Source organism: Phoca vitulina, unplaced genomic scaffold, assembly GCF_004348235.1.
Source record: "Phoca vitulina isolate PV1807 unplaced genomic scaffold, GSC_HSeal_1.0 scaffold40, whole genome shotgun sequence".
NCBI lineage: Eukaryota > Metazoa > Chordata > Mammalia > Carnivora > Phocidae > Phoca > Phoca vitulina.
Genome location: NW_022589743.1, coordinates 15,487,443 through 15,513,909, shown reverse-complemented (window position 1 = coordinate 15,513,909; position 26,467 = coordinate 15,487,443). Strand labels below are relative to the sequence as shown.

At 43.8% G+C, this 26,467-nt stretch overlaps 1 protein-coding gene across 5 annotated transcripts in view; it reads right to left on the bottom strand.

Annotated features, from left to right (window-relative positions):
- The window catches only part of DUSP14 (dual specificity phosphatase 14), a 28,041-nt gene extending 10,625 nt beyond the window's left edge, over nucleotides 1-17,416 (bottom strand). Inside the window, exon 1 of one of the 5 annotated variants that reach the window (XM_032428822.1) lies at nucleotides 17,221-17,416. The gene's annotated coding sequence lies outside the window, so the exon portion shown is untranslated. Of the gene's footprint in view, nucleotides 1-14,509; nucleotides 14,699-16,190; nucleotides 16,269-17,220 lie in introns of those variants that run through there. The other 4 variants (XM_032428823.1, XM_032428820.1, XM_032428824.1 and 1 more) reach the window with 4 other exon arrangements.
- Nucleotides 17,417-26,467: the final 9,051 nt, after the last annotated feature.

The window sequence follows — 26,467 nt, the reverse complement described above, 5'->3', positions numbered from 1 at the left end:
AATATTAACCTTAAAGGAAGAAACAGACAGCAATACAATAATAACAGGGGACTTTAACAACCCACTTTCATTAATGGATAAATCATCCAAGTCAGAAAATCAGTAAGGAAACATTGGTCTTAAACAACACCTTAGACCAGATGGACTTAACATATACAAAACATTCCATCTAGAAGAGAATACATATTCTCAAGAGCACATGGAACATTCTCCAGGATAGATTATAAGGCTATAAAACAAGTCTTAATAAATTTAAGAAGACTCAAGTGATATCTAGCATCTTTTCCAACCACAGTGGTATGAAACCAGAAATCAATTACAGGAAGAAAACTGGAAAATTAACAAATATGTGAAGATTAAACAACATGCTACTGAACAACCAATGGCTCATAGAAGAAATCAGAAACTACCTTGAGAGAAATGGAAATGTAGCATACCAAAATTTAAGAGATGCAGCAAAAGCAGTTCTGAGCAGTTTATAGTGATAAATGCCTACATCAAGAATCAAAAAAGCTCTCCAAAGATTTAACTTTACACCTCAAGGAACTAGAAAAAGAAAAACAAATTAAGTCCAAAGTTAGAAGGAAGGAGATACCAAAGGTCAAAGTAAAAATAAATGAAATAGAGACTAAAAAGACGCTAGAAAAGATCAATGAAACTAAGAGCTGGTTCTTTGAAAAGATAAAATTGACAACCTTTAGCTAGGCTTACCAAGAAAAAAAGAGAAAAGACTCAAATTAATAAAATCAGAAATTCAAGAAGGGAAGTTGTGACCAATACTACAAAGAAATACCAAGGATAAGAAACTAAACAATTAAACCAACAAATTTGACAACTTAAAAGAAATGGACAAATTCCTAGAAAGATACAACCTGCCAAGAATGAATGATGAAGAAATAGAAACTATGAACAGATCAACAACTAGTAAGGAGATTGAATCAGAAATCAAAAACCTTCCAACAAAAGTCCAGGACCACTCAGCTTCACTGGTGAATTCTACCAAACATTTAAAGAAGAATTAATACCACCATTCTCAAACTCTTCCAGAACATACAAAAGGAGGGGACACTTCCAAACTCATTTTACAAGGTCAGGATTATGTTGATACTAAAACCAGACACCCAAGAAAATTACAGGCCAATATCCCTGATGAACATAATGCAAAATCCTCAACAAAACACTAGTAAACTGAATTCAACAATACACTGAAAGAATCATACATCACAGTCAAGTGGGATTTGTTCCAGGGATGCAAGAATGGTTCAACATCTGTAAATCAGTGTTTTACACCCCCGTGAGATACTACTTTACACCTGTTACAATGGCTGTTCCAAAAAGACAGGAAGTAACAAGTGGTGGCAAGAATGTGGACAAAAAGGAACTTTTTTTTTTTTTTTTGCACTGTTGGCGGCAATGGAAACTGGTGCGGCCGCCATTGAAGAGAATATGGAGGTTCCTCAAGAAATTAAAAATAGAACGACCAGGGGCACCTGGCTCGCTCAGTCAGTGGCGCATGTGACTTTTGATCTCGGGGTCATGAGTTCAAGCCCCACAATCAGGGTAGAGATTACTTAAAACAAAAACAAAAACAAGCAAAACAAAACAAAAAAACCTACCATATGATCCAGCAGTCCACGTCTGGGTACTTATCTGAAGAAAACAAAAGCACTAACTTGAAAAAATATATGCACCCCCACGTTCACTGCCAAGACATGGAAACCACCTACGGGTCCGCTGACAGATGGAAGAGATCAAGAAAATGTGGTATATAAACACAATGGAATGTTATTCAGCCATAAAGAAAATCTTACATTTGAGGTAACATGAATAGATCTTGAGGGCATTTTGCTAAGTGAAATAAGTCAGAGAAAGAAAGACAATTATTCTATCAGTTATACGTGGAATCTAAAAAGAAAAGAAAACGAGCTCACAGACGCAGAGAACTGACTGGTAGTTGCCAGAGGTGGGGGAGGGGGCACTAGATGGGAGGAGGAGGTCAAAAGATACAAACGTCCAGTTATAAAATAAATCATGGGAATGTATTACACAAGTTAATATTACTGTATTGCATATTTGAAAATTGCTGAGAGTAAATCTTATTAAAAGTTCTCATTGCACACCCCGTCATCTTCGAGACACCCCAGTTGTGATGTGGAGGAAGAAGAGCCACCTGCAAGATGGATACGAGCGACAAGCTGCACTGTGAACCTGGGCAATCCGTGCCGACACCGCCAGCCTGCGGGTCTCTGAGGGGACCCCCCCCAGTCGGAATGCCAAATTCTCCGGTTTGCCCTGGGATATTATAGCAAATTATTTGTACGTTTAATGAAAATAAAACACCTCGTGACAAAAAAAAAAGTTCTCATTACAAAAAAAAAATTTGTAACTATATATATAGTGATGGATGTTACTAGACTTACTGTGATGATCATTTTGTGCTAATGTAAATATCAAATCATTATGCTGTATACCTGAAACATGTTATATATCAATCACACCTCAATAAAAAGATAAATGAAACAGTTATAGCTACATAATACAGTGATCCTCAAACTTTAGCCTGCATCAGAGTCTTGTTAAAACAGATTTCTGAACCATACCCCAGGAGTTTCTGATTCAGTAGCTGCAAGGTGGGGTGGGTGGGGGGACTGGCATCCCCAAGGTGATGCTGCCAGTCAGAGGACACACTTTGAGAACCACTGCAGAGGTCGACGCCGGGGTGAGCCACCGGTTCCCCGCATCAAGACCGAGGCACTCAGAGTGCTGGTCCTGGTAAGTTCCAGAGTCTGCCCTTGTCTGAAGGGCGCTGCCTCCCCCAAGGTTCCAGCCTTCTCTGGGGGCCCGCAATTGGATACCGGCGGACACGCAGTATTTAGGTGAAATCGCACCATGAAGAGGAACAGGAAGTAGTCACCTAAGGAAATGTGTGCAGGTATGTGTTTTAGATGGAAATGGGCAGAATTTATATAGGAGAACATCCTGTCCTGCTGCAAAGTACAGTCTCGCGCCACTACCACATCCTTCCGTGGCACAATCCCAGTGATTTAAAAAGCAAAGTCACTGTAGTAATAAACACAAAATCAGGCTCTCAGACTGCTGGTGCTAACTCCCTCCTGACTGAGGAAAATCTGGCAGATGCTAATCAAACTTCCAACCAGGTTATTTAGTCACTGTCTAATTACTAGTAACTCAGTCTTGTGGTCTCCCAAATCATCATTCTGTTCGGGAAGCCACTTGCCCTCCTGAGACAAAGGTCCCAGACTCACTGTCTTTGCAGCAGAAGGGTCTTCATCAAGGGTAAATAATGGGTGGCCCGGAAGCCTAACTTACTCTGCTAACTCTCCTTTGTTGAGCAGTGAGAAGGTACTTGGTACTGCTGAGAAAACAGATTGTGAGTCCTCAGGGCCGAATCCAAGTGAGACAGACATGATGCTCCCTCCCTGCTGCTGCCAGTCAGTCTCGTGCCAGCAAACCTGCACCAGGCTGCCAAAGCTGGGTCCGACGCTTAGAGAAACAACGTCTGCCGGAGAGCACGCAGAGGGCACAGCTATTACTGATGCGCCTCTGACTAACGCTCCTGGCCTCTTTACAGACCAGAAAATAGAAGGCTCAGAGAGGGTGAGCCGAGTCCCACTTAGAGACGAGACGTGCCCGAACCAGAAGGCCCAAGGGGTCTGGGCTCCTAGCTCAGGCCCACACGCTGCCCTCCTGCGTGACTGTGACCTCACAGCACTGCGACACCAGCAGCCGGCACCCGCAGTGCAGGAAAGGGGTCCTGGATCTGCCAAGGACAATGTGGTTAAACGCTGCTTACAGAAAAGCCCAGACGGGCTGAGCTAGTCTGGTTTCTCCTGTCACCTGGAATAGGGAAATACTGCCAGACTGGTGTACCCTTCAGGACACAGACGGCCCCCCTGAGAGCAGAGGGGCCTCAGCAAGGAATGGTTCCACGGAAGGCACAACAGGAAGCCCTAGTGTGCTCCGAGGCCAAGACCAGGAGATTCTGACCGTGAAGAAGGAAAGAATTCATGTTTATTACATCACAGGCTCGTCAAAATCATCTTGGTCAGCGTGTACTGGAGGACAGACCGAGGGGCTCTATTAGCGGAGTAAAAGGCTGAGGCAGGTTGGGGGGATCCACGACCGCAAGGTACTCTGAGTGAGCACCCCACTCCCACTGCAGCACACCTGTCTCCGAGGTGACCAGAGGGAGCGCCCAGGGAAGTTCACGTCGCTGTCCATGGTGGTCAACTCAGTCCTTCCAAGTTGCTCTGGCAGCTGCATTTACCTCTTGGAGGGAAAAATGCTTTCCGGGCCAGAATAGGGGTGGGGCGGGTGCAAGACAGAAGGGAGAGGTACCAACCCCAGAGAGGTACTTTTTTTTTTTTTTTTCACAAGTTCTAAGAAACATCTTGCTGGTCTGTCTGAATAATAAACATCAAAGCACTAAAGTGCTCAGCAAAAACACAGAGCTAGTGTCTGTCTCAGTGGCCCGTACTCTCGATGCATAAGCTGGTAACACCGGACTGCTCCATGCGCTGGGCAGTCCTGGGATGGGGGCGCCAGCCTTGCATTAGCACTGGCGTCCGTACCTGGCGCAGCCTTGGAATCGCTACCTGGGCTCACGATGTACTCGGAGCATCCACCCCAATGCCATGGAGGCTAGTTTGCTTGCTTTCTTTTTTTTCAATCATAGCAAATAACCACTAGAATTAGCTGTTGGAAACTAAAATTCTATCTACTGCTTTCTCTCTTCTCACATTGAATAAGCAGAATATGGCCCTAAGGATGCCAGAGATGACCGTGTAAAGTGACCTGACTGAATTACTTCTAGCTGCTTTAGGAATTTCAGAAGGACACAGTATACACTGGAGGCCGGCACTGTTATTTTTTTATACCTGAAAAGCCCATGTAATCACATTTTCTCCTTCTGTTAAATATTTAAGGTTTTTTTTTTTTTTAAGAACTAAAGTCACCCTTTTTAAAATAGAAGCATGTTAGCCTACATTGCCATAAATAAATAAATGCTACTTTTCTCATTAATTTTTATTAAATCAGAAATGTGTTCTGCTGGGGAAAAAATTAAAATACTCTTAAAAATAAAACTCATGGGGCGCCTGGGTGGCTCAGTCGGTTAAGCGTCTGCCTTCGGCTCAGGTCATGATCCCAGGGTCCTGGGATCGAGCCCCGGATCGGGCTCCCTGCTCAGCGGGGAGTCTGCTTCTCCCTCTGCCTGCCGCTCCCCCTGCTCATGCTCTCTCTCTCTCTGACAAATCTTAAAAAAAATAAAATAAAACTCAAACAAATGTTGAGTTATATTTGTATTAAAATGAAATAAAAGATACAAATTGTTCTCGCTCGTCTGGAAAGCTTTAGTAATTTGGCTAAAACACCTCAACATCTTACTTATGGAAGAGGGGTTGTTTTTGCTTTTTCCCACCACATAAATGAACTGATATGAAGATGTCCTGGGATAAGGATAAACATACATAATACACATAAAACTAAGGACAGAGTCACCATTCTGGTTTGGCCACAGATACTCCCCCAGTGTGACACATAATGTGCTGTATAGCAACTGCCTAAATAGTTGTGATCTGATCACCTCAATGTCCTCATGGGCACCACCATCCCGTGAACTGAGCCTAACAAAGGACAATCATTTTAGAGACTCTAACCAGCTGCTGGTTAGAGTCCAAAAGAATGACATGGGTAGTCAGTCCACCTGATTAGAGCAGGGAAAAAAGTATGACAATACAGTGACATATAAAAATGCACAGCCTTTAAGAAGTTTACTTCCATATAATTAAGTTCAGAGATTCCCATGTTGGAAATAGAAGGAGTACTGAGAAGAGAGTATTAATAACTATAAAAGGTGAAAGCACATATTTATTTGGGTCTCATGGGGTAATCTGTGCATATCTGGAAGTAAATTTTTGAATTTGGTCCTCATCCACCTGAGTGTTAAAATTACTTGCCACTCATTCACACAACAGTCTTTACTGAGTTCATGCCATGTGTTCAACACTATTCTAAGTGATGTGGGGATTGAGGGAAAAGGTCTTTGCCACAAATGACCATGAGGGAAAAGGTCTTTGCCACAAATGACCACAATATCTCCCATCCCACTTGACCTTCTTACAATGTGACCAACTCAACCAAAAGAGTAGAGCAGAAATAATACTTCAAAGGCTACATTATAAACATGTCACACACTTCTACCTTGTTGTCTTGGGACTTGCTCTCAGAACCCAGCTGCTATGCTGTGAGGAAGCTCAACAGAGTTACCATGTGGTGAGGTCATACACAGGTGTCTCAGAGAGCAGCCCAGCTGGTGTCCCAGCTGAGAGCCAGGATCAACTACGAAATATATGAGTAAAGACAAATCGATGATTCTAGCTCCCAGCCATCGAGTCACCTACAGTCTTTGATTATCCCACCATTGGCCCCAGCCATTGTGGAGCAAAGACAAATTGTCCCCACTACATGAGGTCCAAATTCCTGACCTACAGGAATCAATGAGCAAAATAAAAATGGTTGTTTTTACACCACTGAGTTTGGAATGGTGTGCTAGGCAGCAATAGCTGGAACAAGGATATGAAGGTGTAACATAAACCATCACCCTATGCTAGGATTTTATCATCTTAAAGAGATGACACAAGATACATTATAAAACAGTTGAATAACAATAGGAGATCGACTACCATTAAGTGACTCAAATGAGTGGTGCAAACAGTGGGTTTGCAATTGCAATTGCAACCTCCTTAGCAATTCAGAGAAGACACAGGATCAAAGCAAAGTAAAACAGTCAATGGGGCTAAAAAACAGAGTTGTCTGTTTCTTGGGGAGGTGTCTCATAGAGGATACTATCGTACTTTTTCTCCAGTCCACTTAAAACATACTGCCATTTATGGGCTCCTGGGTGGCTCAGTTGGTTAAGTGTCTGCCTTCAGCTCAGGTCATGATCTCAGGGTCCTAGGATCAAGCCCCGTGTCGGGCTCCCTGCTTGGAGGGAAGTCTGTTTCTCCCTCTCCCTCTGCCATGCCCCCCTCTGTGCACTCTCCCCGACTCTCTCTCAAATAAATAAAATCTTTATAAAAAAATTTAAAAAATAAGACTACCATTCTTGACATCCAAGAGCCTTCTTATTTTCAGATTCCAAATAGAGAACACAAGCCCTTCTCTCTTTTTTTAAGGATTTTATCAGAGAGAGAGAGAGAGCATGAGAACAGGGTGAGGGGCAGAGGGAGAAGCAGACTCCCCGCTGAGCAGGGAGCCCTACACAGGGCTTAATCCCAGGACCCTGGGATCATGACCTGAGCTGAAGGCAGTCGCTTAACCGACTGAGCCACACAGGTGCCCCCAAGCCCTTTTCTATAACCCCTCACCACTCCAAGTGTGATTCAAGACCCAGCAGCATTAACCTGGAGCTTGACAGAAATGCATAATCTCAGGCCCCATCCCAGACCTATGGAATGGGATTCTACAGTGAACAGACCCCAGGTGATCTATATCAACAGTAAAGTGCGAGAAGCTTCGCTCTCAATCAGCCTCAGTCTGTCCCATTGGACTTGCTGGAAAAAAAACAAAAACAAAAAACTCCAGTGCCTGTTTTGTTGAAGCTCCATGAACATGCTCAGCCTCACGTGAATCAGTATTGTTCTGCTGTCATGGTTCCCAGATGAGGAATCAGAGGTAAATGGAGGTTAAGAGGCTTTCCCAGACTTTACATAGAAAAGTAGTAACCCCACTGGGACCAGAACCCCTTTTCCATGAGTTGTCCATTTGTTGATTAGTCATACAATCTGACCACGACAGGTCAACTGATTGAAAGACTACCAAAATGTCATTTCATTGGGGAAGAAAACAAAAACTGCAAAGGAAAGAAATTAAGGCACATAAGGTCAGTCTCATTGTGCTTTATCAATAATGTAGATATGAATCTAAAAAATCGTAAACTGCTATGTGGTATGAGATGGTCTTAGGATGTGAAAAATCTGATAAACCTAAACCAAGAAAATGCTTGCAAAATCTTCCACAATCACATTTAAATCTGTTTGGTGATAACTAGAAACCAATTTGTGCCAGAGCCTATATAAATACTTTAAAATCTTCAAGGAGTTAAGTGGTAAAAATTAAATATGAATCACAGACTCTTGGTTAAGCAGTGAACTTTGATTTATATAGGTCATAACATCTAGATGCAGAGTACTTTAAAAAAAAAAAAAACAGCAATTAAACCCAAAATAGATAAAAATGTGCCTCAAAATTGCCAAAGTCATTATTACCACCTCTGAGAAGACTATGAAATCTCAGAAAATGCAGATTTTTTTTTTTTTTATAAATAAGATCTCAGTCCTTAAAAGTTCATTATTACTTTAAGGAAGACAAAAAAGGATTTATAAATTAAAGTTCATAGGACTAAAAGCTCAACAGTGAATAGCTGACAAACTTCGACCATTTTACTCTAATGTCTTAGTGGGTGTACCAACACCCTTAAAACCCAAGCAATGAGCCTCAACTTTCTCTCTACAAGGATTTCTTTATCATACCCATGACCCAATTCCACATTTTTGGTGATTTCCTAGCAAATTAACTTCATTTATAAAGTACTGATAAATTAATTTCCCGTTTTTTTCTTTATAAATCAAAGGCATCTAATTACCCACTAGAGTTCCCGAGAAGAGTAAGATAACCAGCCAGGTAAGGCTCTTGAATTCACTAGAAAGAGGGAACCCGACGAAGCTCCGTGCCCTTTCCCTGCTGGGACAGCAGCCCTACCTCACTCTGAGGGCAACTGGGTGTGTGTGGGCCCCCCCGTAGCAAAGGGAGGAATCAAGTTTTTAGCTAAATATAAGTGCAAAGGCAAAGGATCCTGAAGTTATTCCCTTGTCTTTATTTTTTTTTATTCCCTTGTCTTTGTCTCCTGAAAAAATAGTCTAATACAATAGAATATACATAATTATTTATGACAATTGTTTATATTACTATATTAGCATAATTTATATAGATTGTATTACTGTTATTCACATGCTATGAAAGAATGTGGTGGCCGGTGAACCTCACTCTACTCTGCTTCAAATCAGGGGTGGGCAAACCACGGCAGACAGACCATGTCTAGCCCGCCACATGTTTTTGTACAGCCCATGAGCTCAGAATGGCTAAAAATTAAATCACAAGAACAGTACACTTCATGGCATATAAAAACAGTGTTCATGAATGAAGTTCTATTGTAACACTGCTGCATTCATTTGTTACAGATTAACTACGGCAGCTTTCTTGCTGTTAAAGTGAGTTAAGTAGTTGCTAGAGAAACTACATGGCCCATGAGCCTAAAATATTTACTACCTGGCCTTTACAGAAAAGGCGTGGTTGAAATTATGTTCTGAAGCCATCATCCTATGGCAAAGGAATATTTTCAAAGTGTGGACCTAAGGACCGCTGCATGAGAATCACATCAACTACTGGTTAGGATGCATATTCCTAGGCCCCACCTCAGACATAATAATCAGGATCTCCGGGGGTAAAGGCCTGGAATTTTTATTTCTAGCAAGTATCTCTGCAAAAGGAATTTAAGATAATATTAAGGGGCACCTGGGTGGCTCAGGTGGTTAAGTGTCCGGACTCCTGATTTCAGCTCAGGTCTAGATCTCAGGGTCATGAGTTCAAGCCCTGTGCTGGGCGTGGAGCCTACTTAAAAAAATAAGAAGATGGGCTCCTGGGTGGCTCAGTCAATTAAGCATCTGACTCCTGATCTCAGCTCAGGTCTTGATCTCAGGGTTGTGAGTTCAAGCCCCACAAAAACAAACGAACAAACAAAAAGACGTAATCCAGTATGAAAACAAGTTTCACTTCATTTACATTTTGGATCATCTTTATCTGAAAGTTTAAACCAGGTAGTTGAAACTCTGTAAAACATTGAATACTTCTCCAGTTTTTAGCAAGAATCATGTGAAATGATGTACAACCTCTAACCCTGAAAGAGTTCTGTCCCCTAAACACGACATATGTGACAGTGCAAATTAAAGGCTATTGAAGATTTGTGTCCATCTGACATTCATCAAAAATGCACTACTTTAAATGAACAGATATTTAAATAAATCAAGTGGGCTGGAGTGAAACCTATCAAATTCATGGGGCATGGTTACCTCAGTGGGGAAGGAAGGGCCCCAAGGAAGATTCAACTTTATAATCCTCACCCTGCTTTTTTTTTGATAGAAGAAAGTATGACCAATTTGGGGTGGTAATGATATAAATTTGTTCTTTGTAATTTTCTATATGACTGCAATTTATTTATTCATTTATTATTATTTTTGAGAGGGAGGGAAGGAGGGAGAGAGCATGAGGAAGGGGGGAGGGGGAGGGAGAGAGAATCTCAAGCAGGATCCATACCCAGCACAGAGCCCCACGCAGGGCTCAATCTCACAACCCTGAGATCATGACCTGAGCCGAAATCAAGAGCTGGACACTTAACCAACTAAAAACTAAACCACCCAGGCGGTGCCCCAGTATATGATTGAAATTTCTAAAAATAAAAATTATTTGGAATAGAAGAAAATTAACTACAACAAATGGCTGTCAACACAAACCCCCCCTCCAGGCTCTGGCCTGCACCTGCTGTTCACATGGGAGCCAGACTCACACCTGATTTGGTAAGAGAACTTGGCAAGGACACCAGAGCGGCACAAGGGCTAAATTAGTGAAATTCTTAATTATAAATTTTGATTTCAAATTTGTATGTAACTTGCAAAGCTGACAGTACTCTCCCGGATTTTGTTTTTACCAGTACTTCCTCAAAACTTCAAGCAAGCTCACCTCATAGTCTCTCTCTTCCAGTCGAGGAAGGCTGGTGCTTCCCATGCTCGCTCTATCTGCCACAGAAATGTTTACTAGTTCAACAGAAGCAACATGCTCTACCTGAAGAGTCCTCTCCTGTGTTACCCACAAACTCAAAGACCTAAGGAATCAAGAAGATCTGCTGCTATGCATAGGCCTGTGATGCTGAAACTATTCTGGGACAAAGGCAGAAGACCAGCAGTTGCATGTGAATTTCAAAAGGGTCCCTTGGGCTGAGACTTTGAGAAGGCACGGTGGGGGGGAGAAGCTGGCCAAACTGTCCGTGCCCTAGTAGAGGTAGTTAAAACTGGGTCAGTGCGAAGAGCAAGAATGGCAAGTGGCAAGGGGAGCTGGGAGGGCCGTGGGTGTAGGTGACGTTGTGTGGCCGGTAGGGCCATGGCCTCGGCACCCACCCTCCACCCCCTTCCCTGCAACAGGTGGAATCCGGAGCTCTTCCATCAGCTACTGCCCGCCGGAAGGGGTACCAACGAACACAAATAGGACTCCTCCCCCCATCACTCAGATTCAGAGGCTTGCACACTCCTTTTTGTACTTTCTTTAATTTACAGTTTTTAAAATTATGACCATTTTAGAGAATCTGAAAAAAAACTTTAATATGTAAGTGAAAAAGTTCTCATGATTTATGAAAGCCGGAAAATAGAGTATATAGCCCTTTTCTAAGATGCCTTACAGAAGAAATAAAAAAAAGAACTACAAATCTCACATTCTTTGGACTATTCTTCCTTTACCCCTCCAACTAAGAAAAGGGATAGCCCTGAAGGTATTTTCTAAACCTACAGAACTGTAGAACATTCTACTCTAAGGATGGAAGCAAACTGTTAACAAATAATACTGGGCACTGTAGATACTCAACAAATACCTGTCCTGACATAACTTCCCCATCTCTCCCTAGCCCTACCCCCTTCCCTTCCCTCTCTCCCCTCCCCCCACCTCTGTCTCTCCTGGACACACACTCCACACACACCTAGCTTTAAATCCAGCTAGCAACACCAAACACAAGCAATTAAAGTTAACCTGGCAACTGTCTCCTCAAAAGCAGAAATTGTTTCAAACCCAGTTTTAACTATCTCTACTACGTTATACTAAGGAAGATTTGGAAAGAAGTACATTTTAAAGATTCTAAGAGAGTACTTTATTCCCATAGCAAAGAAGCTGTGGTTCCTTTGGAAACGCCAAGGGAAGAGGAGCCTTGGTCTGTGCTCAGTGCCTCTCCAAGGATCTGCATGCACACACAGCATTCTCGGAGGGTCCTCCGAGGGTACTTTCACAAGCACTGGCCTGGGTTCCTGCACACGTCACACACTATAAAGCCAGCACTGCCGACCTATACATTCAGGGCTGGACACGGCAGGCATTCACCAGCACAATGCAAGTCACCAAGTCAAGGCAGCATCGAGTGGCCCCAGAGGTAGGATTCACCCAAAACCCTTAAAAGACTTTTAGGGAGGGGCATCTGGCTGGCTCAGTCGGAAGAGCATGCAGCTCTTAATGCAAGGGTTGTGAGTTCAAGCTCAATGTTGGGTGTAAAGATTACTAAAAAATAAAAAAAAAAAAAAAAAAAAAGATTACTAAAAAATAAATAAACTTGAAAAAAATTTTTTTTTCTTTTCAAAAAAAATCCCTTAAAAAAGGTAAGACTTCTAGGTAACTAGACACTTTTATTCTTCACTTTGTATATTTAAATTTTCCTATAACTACACATCTGTTTTAAAAAAAAAAGGGAAGGATTTTCTTGGGTATTTGTCAACCAAATAGAGTGGAAAAACCATCTCTGGCCTTTGGGTGGTATGTTGGTCCAACCCACACAATTAAACTTATAAATATATATAAATACACTGGTACACAAAGGACCAGGGATCAGACCACCTAGGTGACATTCATTCATTCACACTGTGGTTATCCAAACATACTGTGATATCCAAACATACTGAGGTTCAACAACAAACACAGTGGATTATAAATTCAAGGCTGACACCACTGGAAGAATGTAAATTGGTACCAACCACTTAGGAAATGAGGCATCACCCAGTAAAGCTGGAGATAAACACACCTGAAGGCCCCGTTCATAACTGCCCCGGACCAGAAACGACCCAGCTGTCCGCCAACAGATGACAGGTAACTTGTGCTATGTTCATACAAAAATGAACTAATTACAGTCACAGATAACAACACAAATGAATCTTTAAAAAAATACCATGCTGCAAGAATTTTAAAAAACTGTGTCTGTATGTATATTCCTATATACACACATGTATATATATACCCACGCATGATGTTGACCCCTCAAAAAAAGTATTTAAAAGAATACCTACTTTGATTCCATTTACATAAAAATGAAAACAGACAAAACGAAACTTCTTTAGACATTAATATTTAGGGGAGAGAAACTAGCAACAAGAAAGGAAGTGATTTCCACAAAAATGAGGCTAGGTTACTTCTGGGGTGAGGGGAGAGGTTGTTATTGGCAAAGTACGGGAGGAAGGTGCTTCTTGACCTTCGAGATGGTTACAGCTGGGTGTTCTTAAAAAAAAATCAGTAATTTACCCATTTGTTTCGTATGCTTTTCTGTGTGTTATAATTCACAAAAAGGTTAAGTAAACAAAATGTTGATGTCCAAGAATTCAGAAACATTACAATTCTGGCCAATGTGGGGAAAGAACACTCCCTCTCTAAATGTCACTATTAGCCTATCAGTTTCATCGGTTTTCAGGGACCTTATTTGCCTTCTACCCCAATATCCAGCACTGGACCTTCAGCATGGCAAAAGTCCTCTAATATATAAACTCCTGATGTGAATTCTGTTTGAACTCACGTGTCTCCTGAAACTACTGATCTCAACTGTGCCCACATTAACACTTCCCTTTGTTTCCCAGTGAAGCTTTCATAAATAACTAAAACTACTACCTTAAATGTTCACCTGTAAGTTTATACCCAGGGGCTGTTGCTTTGGCAACTCTCCCTGCCTTCCGCTCCCTTTTATGCTTCCTTATAGGGTGGATACACTAGTAGTCCTAGATATTTTTTTTAATGGAAAAGTTTTCATTTTCATCTGAGAGTAACACCTAGGATCTTAATGATTTAAATGCTTCGAGGCTGTTTAAGTAGGGATCATTTGCCCATCGTCCTGAGAAATACTACCATGCTACAGAGGTAATGAACCTTTACAACCAGCTGTACTTAAAACACATGCTACCTCTTGTGGACAGAAGCCCAAACTCTATGAACAGGACTGGTTAATTTTATAATAATTCATTTCAATTAAAAAATCACTTTGCGCACTTATAAAAATGCTTAGAAAAGTCTAAGAGGTTATACACAAATCAATAAAGATATACACAGCAGTTACTTTTGGGAAAGATACTAAAAAGAAGGCTTTAACCTTATCTGTAAAATTCTAAGTTTTACAAAGAGAATTATTAATGAATTTCTGGTGACAGTGAGAAAAAGCATTTTCAATCCACCTTGCCTTAAAATCCCAAATGCAAAGGAATTTACCAAACACAAATTCCTCCCTATAGACCATCATTTAAAAATGTTAAGGTTTTCATGCTATAGTTTTAAAGGATTGCCTGGGTTTACACACCTGAGCAGTATTTTTTTATATGAATACACATTTATGCCATTCTATTAAGGAATATTACAGAAATCATACCTGCATTCAACCAATATGACAGATTTCAGATGAGAACTCAGCATAGACACGTTTGACACTGACGTTAAAACGACTTGGAATGAAGGAAACCGTCTCCTGTTTTATGGGGGAAAGCCAAAAATACCAAGCAACTACCTTCTCCTCCCCCAAGCGTCAGAAGATGAGTCAGAGCTGGAGGCAGGAATAGGGCCCATGTGTCAAAGCCGCCTGTGCAGGGCGCCTTCCTACCTCCACCCGACAACCCTCCCCCCCCCCCCCCCACCCCAGGTCAGGGTCCCTGCCTCAGCCGGTCCCTGACGGGAATTCTCAGGTGTCCCTGGTGAAGAAGAGGCAGTTATTCATTCCGGGGTGCCTCATTCTCTGCATTTCTTAAAAGGAGCCCAAGAAGGGGAGCCTTTATGAATCCACCACAACTAACAATCACCAAATGCAGCTCAAGGGAGTGGAGCCTCCAGACACACTCACGCAACTTTGTTCCCCTCATCTTAAACAACAGGAAACATGTAGGGAGCAGCTGTGACTTGTCCAGTATCACTTAACTCTTACACAGCGGAGCCTCAACCACGCTGACACCCGGCCCCAGCCTCTCTGACTTTTAACTGCTCTGTACAATCTCAGGGAGGATGCTCCAACATTCCATTTTCCTTCTGTGTAGCTTAATGGACTAGGAATTCCAGGAAACTCAGGGTTAAATATCTTGGTCCATATTCCTTTAAGATTAGTAAAGAATCAGGACTTGGTTCTTTGCTTCTGTTTTTACATCTGTAAAACGAGATGCAATGCTCTCTACCTACCCCTCCTAATAAAACTACAATGAACGGTTATAACACATGCCAAATGCCTTGAGGTCCTGCTGGATGAAAAGTACAAGGTAGTTGTGTTGTTGTTTTTGTTTTGTTTTTTGTTTTAAATCCCTACACCGTAGAACTGCACTTGTAAGTCACTCCTCCTTCCCTCGCCTCTGGGATGCCCAGTTACCATAACACTGGCTGGTACCAATGGCAACATCCACCTAAATAAAATATAGTTATACAATCCACTAAGGCAGCTCCAGCAGGCGACTCCTCTCACACACAAACAACTCAACTTCGCTTTGAAGAGAGGGTACTTAGGAGAAATAAAAAGAGACGTTAGCACTGTGCACCCCAATCTACCACCGCAGAGAAACACTCAAGTTGAATACTTGGCATTGCTGAAAGTCAAGTTGCTTCTATCAATGCACCAGAAACCTATGGAAGAAGCAAAGGGCCGCCGACAGCTCCAGAGGCTCGGAGCGGGTGGATGCTGACGGCGGGTGAGGAGCTGGACAGACCATGGCGCGGCCGGAGTGCAGAGGGTCAGGAAGGAGGAGGAGAGGAGGGGAGCCCACAGGACGCCGGCTAAGGAGCCCGAGGGCCGGGACGCGGGGCCGGGGCGTCGGCCGCACCGGGGCGCAGCCGGGGGGCGCGCGCCCAGAGCCGGCGAGGAGGGGGCGCTGCGGAGGGCCCCGGGCCTCGCCCCTCCCGGCCGCCCAGAGGATGCGAGAACCGCCCGAGAGCAGGTGTGGGGGCCGGCACAAAGTTTCCAGAAACGAGGGTCGCGCGGGGCCCCGGCCGCCGGGTTCCGCCAGCCCCCGCCGGGGTCGCGTCAGAGCCAAGTCCCGCCCGCCCCCCGGCCCTTGCCCGGGCCCGCGGCCCCCTACCGGCTCGGCCCCGCGGCGGCTGGCACTCCGTCCTCCTGCGCGGCTCCCGGCTTCTGCGGGCTACCCGCCGCGCGCGCCCCTCCTTCTCCCCTCCGCCCGCGCCCGGGGCGGGCCGCGCGCACGCTCCCTGCGCCCCGCCGCCCTCTCCCGAGGGGGGGGCGGGCCGCTCGGGGCGGGGGAGGGGCCTCCGCGCGAGAGGCTCGCGGCGGGCGGGGGGGAAGCCGGCGGGGGACGCGCGGAGCGGCGGGCGGCGCGCGTGCGCATTGCGCCGTCCGCCGCCCAGCGGAGCTGCGGGGCGCGCACCCCCGCTGTCCTGGATGCCCCTCGGGTCGGGCGTTCCCTGGAGTCTCCTGTGTTTCACAACCTACGACCCCTCTGGTCGCCACTTCGGGGTTGGGGCGGGGGAGCAGGGGTGGTGTACTGGGGTACTTTCTGGTTGCGAGAGGGTTAAAGGCAAGGCAACAACACAAATATAAAAGGTGTGAAGACTGCAGTAAGTGACTAATCACCGCCTCTCACCCCACCCCCACCTTGTATCCAGCACGAGAGAGCCCAGGAATTGGGACCGAAGAGTGAAGGGAAAATACATCTCATGGCAACTACTGGATGAATTTTGCTTGGGCAGGTACAGGCAGTTTCTAGTAACTCTGGGAGGCTATTTTGTCCGAGACTCAAAAGTAGCTACAGATAGGTCATCTCCTGCCGGCCCTGAGACCGCCAACCCACCATCCTACACCGCAGGTGCCATCGGACTCTCAAAACCCCAGATCCACAAACCGTGCCTCCCAGGTAGAGCTGTAGGGTGTCCGAAGCCCAGGCTGAACACATGGATTCGTGGAGGGCTTATTTGCTGCGTCACTGTGAGGGTCTTTTTAAATTTAGGTTTGCCCATCTGTAACATGAGTAGATGCGAATGGACTTTCTCAGCACAACCTGCCCTGGCAGGTGAGGGGAGGTATAAAGGACTTCCTCAAGGCTCTGCAGTGAGTCACACACCCGAGTCCTGACCACGCCCAGCCCCTTTACTCACCAGCCCCAGCTCCTCACCGTTGTAAATCGTTGGCGTCAGAACTGCTGAACAAACGAGTAGTCCTAGGTTTGGGGGGAGGGGTTGGGGAGGGAGGTTAAAAACAAAACAACAACAAAACAACACAAAAAAACACGCGCTTTGGGTTTACATCTCCCCGGCATCTTCAACCAAAAGCTTCGAGGCTTTTTCATGCTCTTCCTGATCTCTGACTGGATTCAGAGTCATCCCGTGGGTGCAGGAATGTCTAAAAGTTCTGTTTCCCAGACAAAAATATATCATGAAGGCATTTTAGTGATAATCTTAGGGGAGTTAAAAAGGCCTGGGCTGGAGAGATTTATTTTTGCCTTCATTAAAGAGAGAGTTAAAGCTTTAAAATTCGGCAAAATTAATCTCTCCGGCAAGAGAACAAAACAGAATCTGATTGAAGAAAAAACACTAGGAGTTCAAATCTTGCCTGGGAAAGGCATTTTTCCGGCACTAAATTGCTCCACCACCAATTCATCTAGTGACTTATTTTGACATGCGAACACCAAAATAGCAAAATCTCTAATAGAAACGATTGTATGCAGCTTCTTCCCCCCGCCCCACAGACCTTCCTTCAGTCAATTCAATGACTCAGCAACACAAATAGATACATCCCTCTTCAGATTCAAGCTTGTTTGTTACTTACACAAGGCAGGTTTCCAGTACAGCTCTAGTTAGCTGGGCATTTTCACGGATTATAGGAACTAAATCTACCCTAAAGAATCATATCCTCATCAGTGAAAAGGAGGGAGGAGGGCTAAAACAGAGTTTGTGTTGAGTGTGATGTATGTGCAAAGATCTAGAGATTAAGGAAAGGTAGGAAGAAGTGCTAAAGTCAGTAAGACCATTTAGTGACTATATATATACATATATATATATATGCCTGTGGGCAGGGAGGTGCTTTACACCTTTAAGTGCAGGCTGACCTGTGCCTCTACAAAAATGCAGTTTGAAGGTGTTATCTTCTAGATCAGACTGTCCAGTACTGAACTTGATGTGATAGAAATGTTCTATATCTGCACTGTCCCACACAGTAGCCACTAGCCCCATGTGGCGTCTGAGCACTTGAAATGTGGCTCTAGTGTGCCTGAGACACTGGATTTTTTATTTAATTAATTTTAATAAATTTAAATAGCCACATGAGGCTAGTGACTGCCTTACTGGACAGCACATTACTAGACTGTACATAGATATTTTTATAACAACTATTTCAGATGTAGATACATCTTAGAGGCCATCTGCTACAGAAGTACGCCTTGTCTGTGCCCAGGGAAGGGGTGGTTCATCCCCACTATGTCTAAATAAGCAGTGCTTGAGAGCAGTACAGCTTCTGTGCAGAATGAGAGTTGATCTGATTAGATGCATTAAGTACAGAGTGGAAACTTCTACTCTGCTTGGCTTCTGAAGTCTGCTTTTCCAAAAATATTCTCCTTAATTGCTTGGGCAATGACTTAGATTAGACTAATCAGACCTTTATGAGTCCCTTAGAAAGAACAGTTGCATCTCCCATTCGTATCATTGCCTCTGGTTAACAAATTGGCAACAGCTTTGATGTATCTGTCAGCATTGGGGAACAGCTGTGCTCAGGGCTCCCCTGACCTACAGAGGTCTATAGAAGTCTGATTTCTGGGTACCATGAGGTCCCAAGGCTCACAGATGTTTCGAACACCTGCTTGCTAATGCTCCTAATTCCAGAGTATATGCCATTGATAGTTACAAAAATGCAAACCCCCTAAAGAAGTAAATCTTTATTGTCCTTTGACATCTTGGAGAAGAACAGTGGACACCAGGTGTCTGGGAGGAAACTCATAAATGTGGAAAAGATAAAAGAACTAGGAGGACAATAGTCCCAGAACACATTTTATCAGGATGCCTGGGTGGCTCAGTTGGTTGGGCGTCTGCCTTTGGCTCACTCAGGTCATGATCCCAGGGTGCTGGGATCGAGTCTGGCATCGGGCTCCCCGTTTGGCGGGGAGTCTGCTTTTCCCTCTGCCACTCCCCCTGCTTGTGCTGTCTCTGTCAAATAAATAAATAGAATTTAAAACACACACACATTTTATCTACTACAGAAATTTGCTGAAGTCTTGTGCTGTTTTATAAGATGTAAGATAGCACCTTATATGATTATCATAAGGATTAACTAATTTTATTACATGTAGAATATTCCAAACTTCTATTTTTAGAGTTTTAATCATTCTCATAAAATATTATTTTTCCAGGGACTCCTGGGTGGCTCAGATGGTTAAGCGTCTGCCTTCGGCTCAGGTCATGATCTCAGGGTCCTGGGATCGAGTCCCACATCGGGCTCCTTGCTTAGCAAGGAGCCTGCTTCTCCCTCTGCCTGCCACTCCCCCTGCTTGTGCTCTCCCTCTCTCTCTCTCTCTGGCAAATAAATAAATAAAATCTCTTTAAAAAAATATTATTTTTCCATTAATAAGCAAATGTCACATTGCCAAAAAAGAGAGAAAGCATCACCCATAATTTTACTACTTTACGAAAACAGCAATTCGCAACTTTTCTTTCTGGTCTTTTCTCTATACATGATTTTTTAGTTTTATTTATACAGTTACAATAGTGTATACACAGTTTTGTGGCCTGACTTCAAGTTTCTTGAGCTAGGCATTATATAAGGGAAGATTACAACATACCTATGACAACTAGGTCACTTCATATCTGTGTCTGAAGCTTTCTGCCCTTAATTCAGCCCTGGGGCTGTGACAATGATGCACAGTGATGAGAATTCCAAAGAAACATCCTTGAAAAAGGCACATCTACCTGTTTTAACATTTGCTCTGTGTCTTTTAGATCTTACTGTCCCTCTGTGAGACTTTAGCATAGTATGAATTGTGTGGTACAGGAAAATCAAGCGCTGTTCATACCTGGCTGGAGTTAAATGAAAATATCAAAGGTTCGATGGGAAGGAAATGAAAGGAGGTGCCAGGTGTGTTACCCCACTTCGTTTTCATCACACTAAGTCAGGTAGGTATTATCAACCACACGTTAGCCGTGAGGGGCTGAGAAACTTGCCCAGGGTTGCATTATTATTAAGTAGCAGAACAAGAATTAGCACTCAGGTCTTTCTAATACACTGGGGCAGGTAACAAGAAAGCATATAAATGTTATTAAAAAGGAAAAGAGAGGGGTTTTAACAAATTTTTTTAAAGATTTATTTATTTATTTGAGAGCGCACACACACGAGTGGGGGAGGGGCAGAGGGAGAGGGGGAGAGAAAATCTCCAGCAGACTCTCTGCTGGGCATGGAGACTGACGCGGGGCTCCATCTCAGGGCCCTGAGATCATGACCTGAACCGAAATTAAGAGTCACACTCTTAACTGACTGGGCCACCCAGGCACCCCAAGGGGTTTAAAAATCTTTTTTACAACCAGAATATATGCATGTATTTCTTGAAAAAAAAAAAAAGTTTTGTTTTTTTTTTTAAGATTTATTTGACACAGAGAGAGAGAGAGCACAGACAGGGGAAGCAGCAGAGGGAGAGGGAGAAGCAGGTTCCCCAGTGAGCAGGGAGCCCAACTCGGGGCTTGATCCCGGGACTCCAGGATCATGACCTGAGCTGAAGGCAGATGCTTAACCAACTGAGCCACCCAGGCGCCCCGAAAAAAAAAAAAGTTTTTAAAGAAACCTTTAAGGAAGAGTAAATGAAGAAGTAAGATACTTCTCCCCGAGTGAGTTAATCACCTCTGGTAGTAACAATACCAGAATTGGTAAGAGATACACTTTTTTTTTTTTTAAAGATTTTATTTATTTATTTGAGAGAGAGAGAATGAGAGAGAGCACATGAGAGGGGGGAGGGTCAGAGGGAGAAGCAGACTCCCCGCCGAGCAGGGAGCCCGATGCGGGACTCGATCCAGGGACTCCAGGATCATGACCTGAGCCGAAGGCAGTCGCTTAATCAACTGAGCCACCCAGGTGCCCGAGATACACTTTTTTTTAAGATACTTAATTTTATTATTATTATTATGTTAAATTAGCCAGCATATAGTACATCATTAGTTTTTTAGAATTTTTCTTTAAAGATTTTATTTGACAGAAACACAACGAGAGAGGGAACACAAGCAGAAGGAGTAGGAGAGGGAGAAGCAGGCTCCCCGCTGAGCAGGGAACCCGATGCGGGGCTCGATCCCAGGACCCTGAGCTCATGACCTGAGCCGAAGGCAGACACTTAACAACTGAGCCACCCAGGCGCCCCACATCATTAGTTTTTGATGTAGTGTTCAATGATTCATCAGTTGTGTATAACACCCAGTGCTCATCCCCACTTGTGCCCTCAATACCCATCACCTGGTTACCCCATCCCTGCACACCGCCCCCCACCCTGCTGTAACCCTGTTTGGTTCCCGGAGTCCAGAGTCTCTCATGGTTTGTCTTCCTCTCCGATTTCTTCCCAGTTTTCCCTCCCTTTCCCTGTGGTCCTCCACGCTATTCCTTATGTTCCACATATGAGTGAAACCATATGATAATTGTCTTTCTCTGCTTGACTTATTTCACTTATTATCACTTAGCATAATCCCCTCCAGTTCCACCAATGTCGATGCAAATGGTGGGTATTCATCCTTTCTGATGGCTGAGTAATATTCCATTGTATACATGAACCACATCTTCTTTATCCATTTGTCTGTTGAAGGGCATCTCGTCTCCTTCCACAGTTTGGCTATCATGGACATTGCTGCTATGAACATTAGGGAGCATGTGACATCCTGGGTAATTAATGCCACTTTGCATAATCTACTATAACATCAAAAACAAAAAACCTGATCCCACTCAAGGGGAGTAAATGTCCATGTCAACTCAAGAGCCTGAAGACTTCCCCTCTAGTTATGAATTGCTACTTAAGTTGAGCCTTTGACTTTGTAAATGAAAGAGTGGAATATGAATGGGGCAGGGGTAGCAGAGGTTCCCAGATAGGTTAAAAGGCGACATCTAACCTACTATGTTGTTCACCAGCTCTCTACTTTGCCAAATAGTAGCAAATCTGTGTTACAGGAAGTTGGAAGCCTCAAATAATTCTTCGCCAGACCTAAGATTACACACTGTAGTTGCAAACATATCTTGACTGCAAAGTGTATCCCTAGAGCCTTGGAGCAACGTGTGGTTACATCCTGGATGCTAATCTGGGGTATCCCCTTTCACCAGAGAGCCTCTAAGCTCCAACGCCTATATCCACCCCATCTTGCCACATCTGCTGGAAATCCATGACTTGCTTTTATCCCTCTCCTAGTTTCCATGGAGACCCAACAGTTTACTTTTTTCCCCCAACTCTCAGCCATGGTTATTTTTAACTGTAAAACTCTGAGCCAGGTCACAGCTGGGATCTGGAAGATGTAATGACGTCTATAGCCACCCTTCTCTCCCACAGACGCCTTCTTTTCTGCAGTTGCTGGGGGCGGAGGCACTCCTGGGAGATTTTGCTCTCAAAAGCATTTTGCTTTGCATTGTGAAGTTAAACCTATGCTGACTTCGATCTGACAGGTGTCCTGAATCTGAAACCGTGCACGCCCGAAACAAGGCAAAGATTTTCGTGGGGTGGGGGAGGAGGGCTGCCAGGTACGCTTGACGTTGCTGTCACGAATCTGTGGCTAGAGCTTAGGTAAAATACCCTCTGGTAAAAATAAATCAAAGTGCTCTCCTCTGGGGAAAAAAAATAAGGGCTCTGGCTCCTGCCCCCAGTAGAGTGGCTTTTTTTTTTTTTTGCTGCGGCCTGTCCTTGGTTAAAAAGAGGCTTCTAACAGGATACTGTATGGAAGAACCATTCTACCTCTCCAGGGCGGACAGCAAATTCCCATGGGGTCAGGGTGGGAACCCTGCTGCCCCCTCCTTCTCTACGGAGAGTTCAGATCAGTCCACCCACCCCTCAGGCCCCTGGTACTTGGGAGCTAGTGTCTTCATGGCATTTCTGAACTCTTCACTCCTTTTCAATATTTCTGGGATGTGGGGGGGGAAGCTATTAAATAACCCTGGAAATTGCCCTTCTCATCTTAGACAACATCCTAAGATTGAAAATGGACATAAAACATAAGACACTTAGCTCCAGTTCAGTATGTTTTCTCACAGGGGACACTGATTGGGAACATTAAAAAATTAAGCACCAGGGCACCTGGGTGGCTAAGTCGGTTAGCGTCTGCCTTCGGCTCAGGTCACGATCCCAGGGTCCTGGGATCGAGTCCGCATCAGGCTCCCTACTCAGCAGGGAGTCTGCTTCTCCCTTTCCCTCTCTCTCCATGTCAAATAAATAAAATCTTTAAAATTAAGCTCCCCAGTGCAGGTTCCATTAATTTTTTATTTCTTAAAATAATACATTTTTATGTTTTTAAGGAATTCCCTAAATGAAGGGTGATCATAGGGGAAAATCCAAATCAGGAGTTATCTATTGTTTAATGGGAGAAAAGAGGTTAGGTCATTGCAAACAATTTCAGAAACAGAGTATATACTTGGCAGACAGCTCTCCAAGGAGAAGAGAGACGCATTACAAGTGTCATGACTTGGAACTTGGCTGTCAGTTCACTGAAGAAGGGTGATGACAGCATTTCAGCATTTTTACTTTGATTAATAAAGTGCTGGTTTGTTAAAACAACTATGAGGTCTCCTCCTTTCCACACTTCCTAAGATGCTACTTCTGTTCAACAGAACTCTAGACCAAGGCAGGATTATTAGCAGGCTTCCACGGAAGACCTCAGGGTAAACCAGAGCAAGCCGGAAAAAAAAGTGTTGCTTGGTTAAGAATGATTAATTCAACCAAATAATTAGTGTGGTGCCACAGAAATCCACCTCCTGTGCTCCAAAGTAGAAAATAAGTGGCTCAGACTTAATTATCCAGCCCTGAAAGACATCTAACAAGTCTGGGCCGGCAAAGGTTAACTATAGGGCTTGCAAAGACAAAGGGAGGTACATCTATTAAATAAAAAAAAAAAAAAATTTTTTTTTGTAGCTCTCAGTTTTGGGTTTTAAACCTTTTAATGGTCACTTTCCGGATTCTTATCTCAACTTCCTCATTATTCCTGCTCCTAACAGGGAAGAGGGCCCAGTACACAATACGTAACAAGCAAGTAACTCATCGTGACAGACACTTTTAATGTCAGATGTTAGGACAATCACGCTTCCCTTAAATACCTGTCTCTTGACTAGTAAGCCTGGTCAAATCAAAGAGCAGTCGATACTCTTACCATGGCGCATCTCAACTGACAGAAGCCAAGGCAACAGGCAAAACTGAACAGAAAAAGAACTCCCTTCCATTAGATTTACAAACTGGCTTCTCAAATGATTCACCTGTCCCCGCCTCCCAGCCCCCAACTCCTCAAAAGCAGCAAACTTAAGTTCTGGTGCATACTACGCGGATGGGCTACTTAGGTTTCAAAATATTCACTAAATGCTCATTTACTGTTCTCGCAAATTAAGTGCCTATGTCGGCATGCCCATGACTATCCTATCCAGGCTGCTCTGACCCTGTTTCCAATCAGAGATCCGGCTCCATCTCACATCACACTCAGAAGAGGTGGTTATTGTGGCTGATTGAGAAATTCTTTGTCTTAGTTCCTACACAAGGCTACAGGCATGGCTGTGTCCCTTTCTGGCAGGTCAGGGAGAAGTTAACCACAGCTGGCTAAGCATACTAGGAAGGAAAGCAAAAACTTCCAGATCAGTACTTCCTGAAACAAACTTTAATTTTTAGAAATTCAGACAAATGATGGGGCGCCTCGGTGGCTCAGTTGTTAAGCGTCTGCCTCCAGCTCAGGTCATGATCCCAGGGTCCTGGGATCGAGCCCCACATCGGGCTCCTTGCTCCGCGGGAAGCCTGCTTCTCCCTCTCCCACTCCCCCTGCTTGTGTTCCCTCTCTCGCTGTCTCTCTGTCAAATAATTAAATAAAATCTTAAAAAAAAAATTCAGACAAATGAAAAACCAGGTACATAGGAGCTGTGGAAAGGCTTCTTGCGTTAACAGTAATAGAGCGTCTATCTAGAAGGTACCCACAAAGACATCCTTAAAAATGGATGGGCAGTATTCCAGGGTACTATTTAGAACACAGCACCACTCTCCTACCCAGAGATAAGTGGAAGAGTGTTACGGACGAGTTTTTCCAAGCTTCTCTCTACAATTTGGGTCTCTGATTCTTTACACTGGACATTTTAGTTCTCTTATTACATAGCTACAGAGTTCCTAAAGCTAGAGTGACTTACCAACTGGAATTTTGTTGTTGTTGATGAATGTCATTGGTCTTCTCCCCTTTCTGGCTGACCACAAGCTGGTTTCATGACTCAAAACTAGGAAGCTTGTTCTTAACCTCTCAGCAAGGACTGGTTAGTTAGCTGAGTTCAGATTTAAATGGGGGTGGGGGGGTGGGGAGGAGGAACGCAGGGGGTACTGTAAACAAGAAAAGGATGAAAACTGGAACCCGAAAAGAGATAAACCATGGAGTTAGTTGGTCTCAAGAGAGTCTAGATCTTTGAGCATGGAAAGGGTCATGACATGGGAAGAAATTTAATCTTTATTTCCCACCCCTGGCAGAAAAGGACATATCTAAAATTCCAGCAGAAACCTTTAACTTTAAATTGCAATAAAAATTCCTAACAGTAAAAAGTACTGATGTCACCAAGTTTGAGTAAATGCTCCCTCTTCAGAATGATATGGACTAAGAGAGACCTCGATCAGTGTAGTTGGTTTATAGCCAACTCTGTCTAGCAGCAAAGGGGAAGGATGGAATATAGTTTTAAGGCCTTTGCTAGCTCTGAATTTTGAGTAACAAGGGCCTCCTTTGGTGGTAAGAACATAGAAGGAAACAATGTATTTACACCAGCCAAGTCAAATATCACCAAGTGCGTTTCTATTATAAGTGCAAAAAGATGGCGACTCTGACTGAAGAGTAGCCCTTACCCAAAATATGGCTTGATCTTTGAGAAACCTACCAGGGATTCTAGGTCATAAATTTTGTACAGTTGGGCTTACCACAATAATAACCCTACTTCCTAAAATCTAATCATTTGAAATTACAGCCTGATTTTTCTATCACTATTTTCAACCATGCCATTTTCCTCATCAAATCTAGATCCCTCCCCCACCCCATCAGTTTTTTCAGAGTTTGACTGGTCCCAAGGTTTCTATCACTGTCCTCCCATCCTCCCACTCCTAACTACCCCAGCTGCCCCTTTTGTCCTCGCCAACTAAACCTCTTGGCATCATTTTCCTCACTCCCACTGCTGCCTCCACATCAT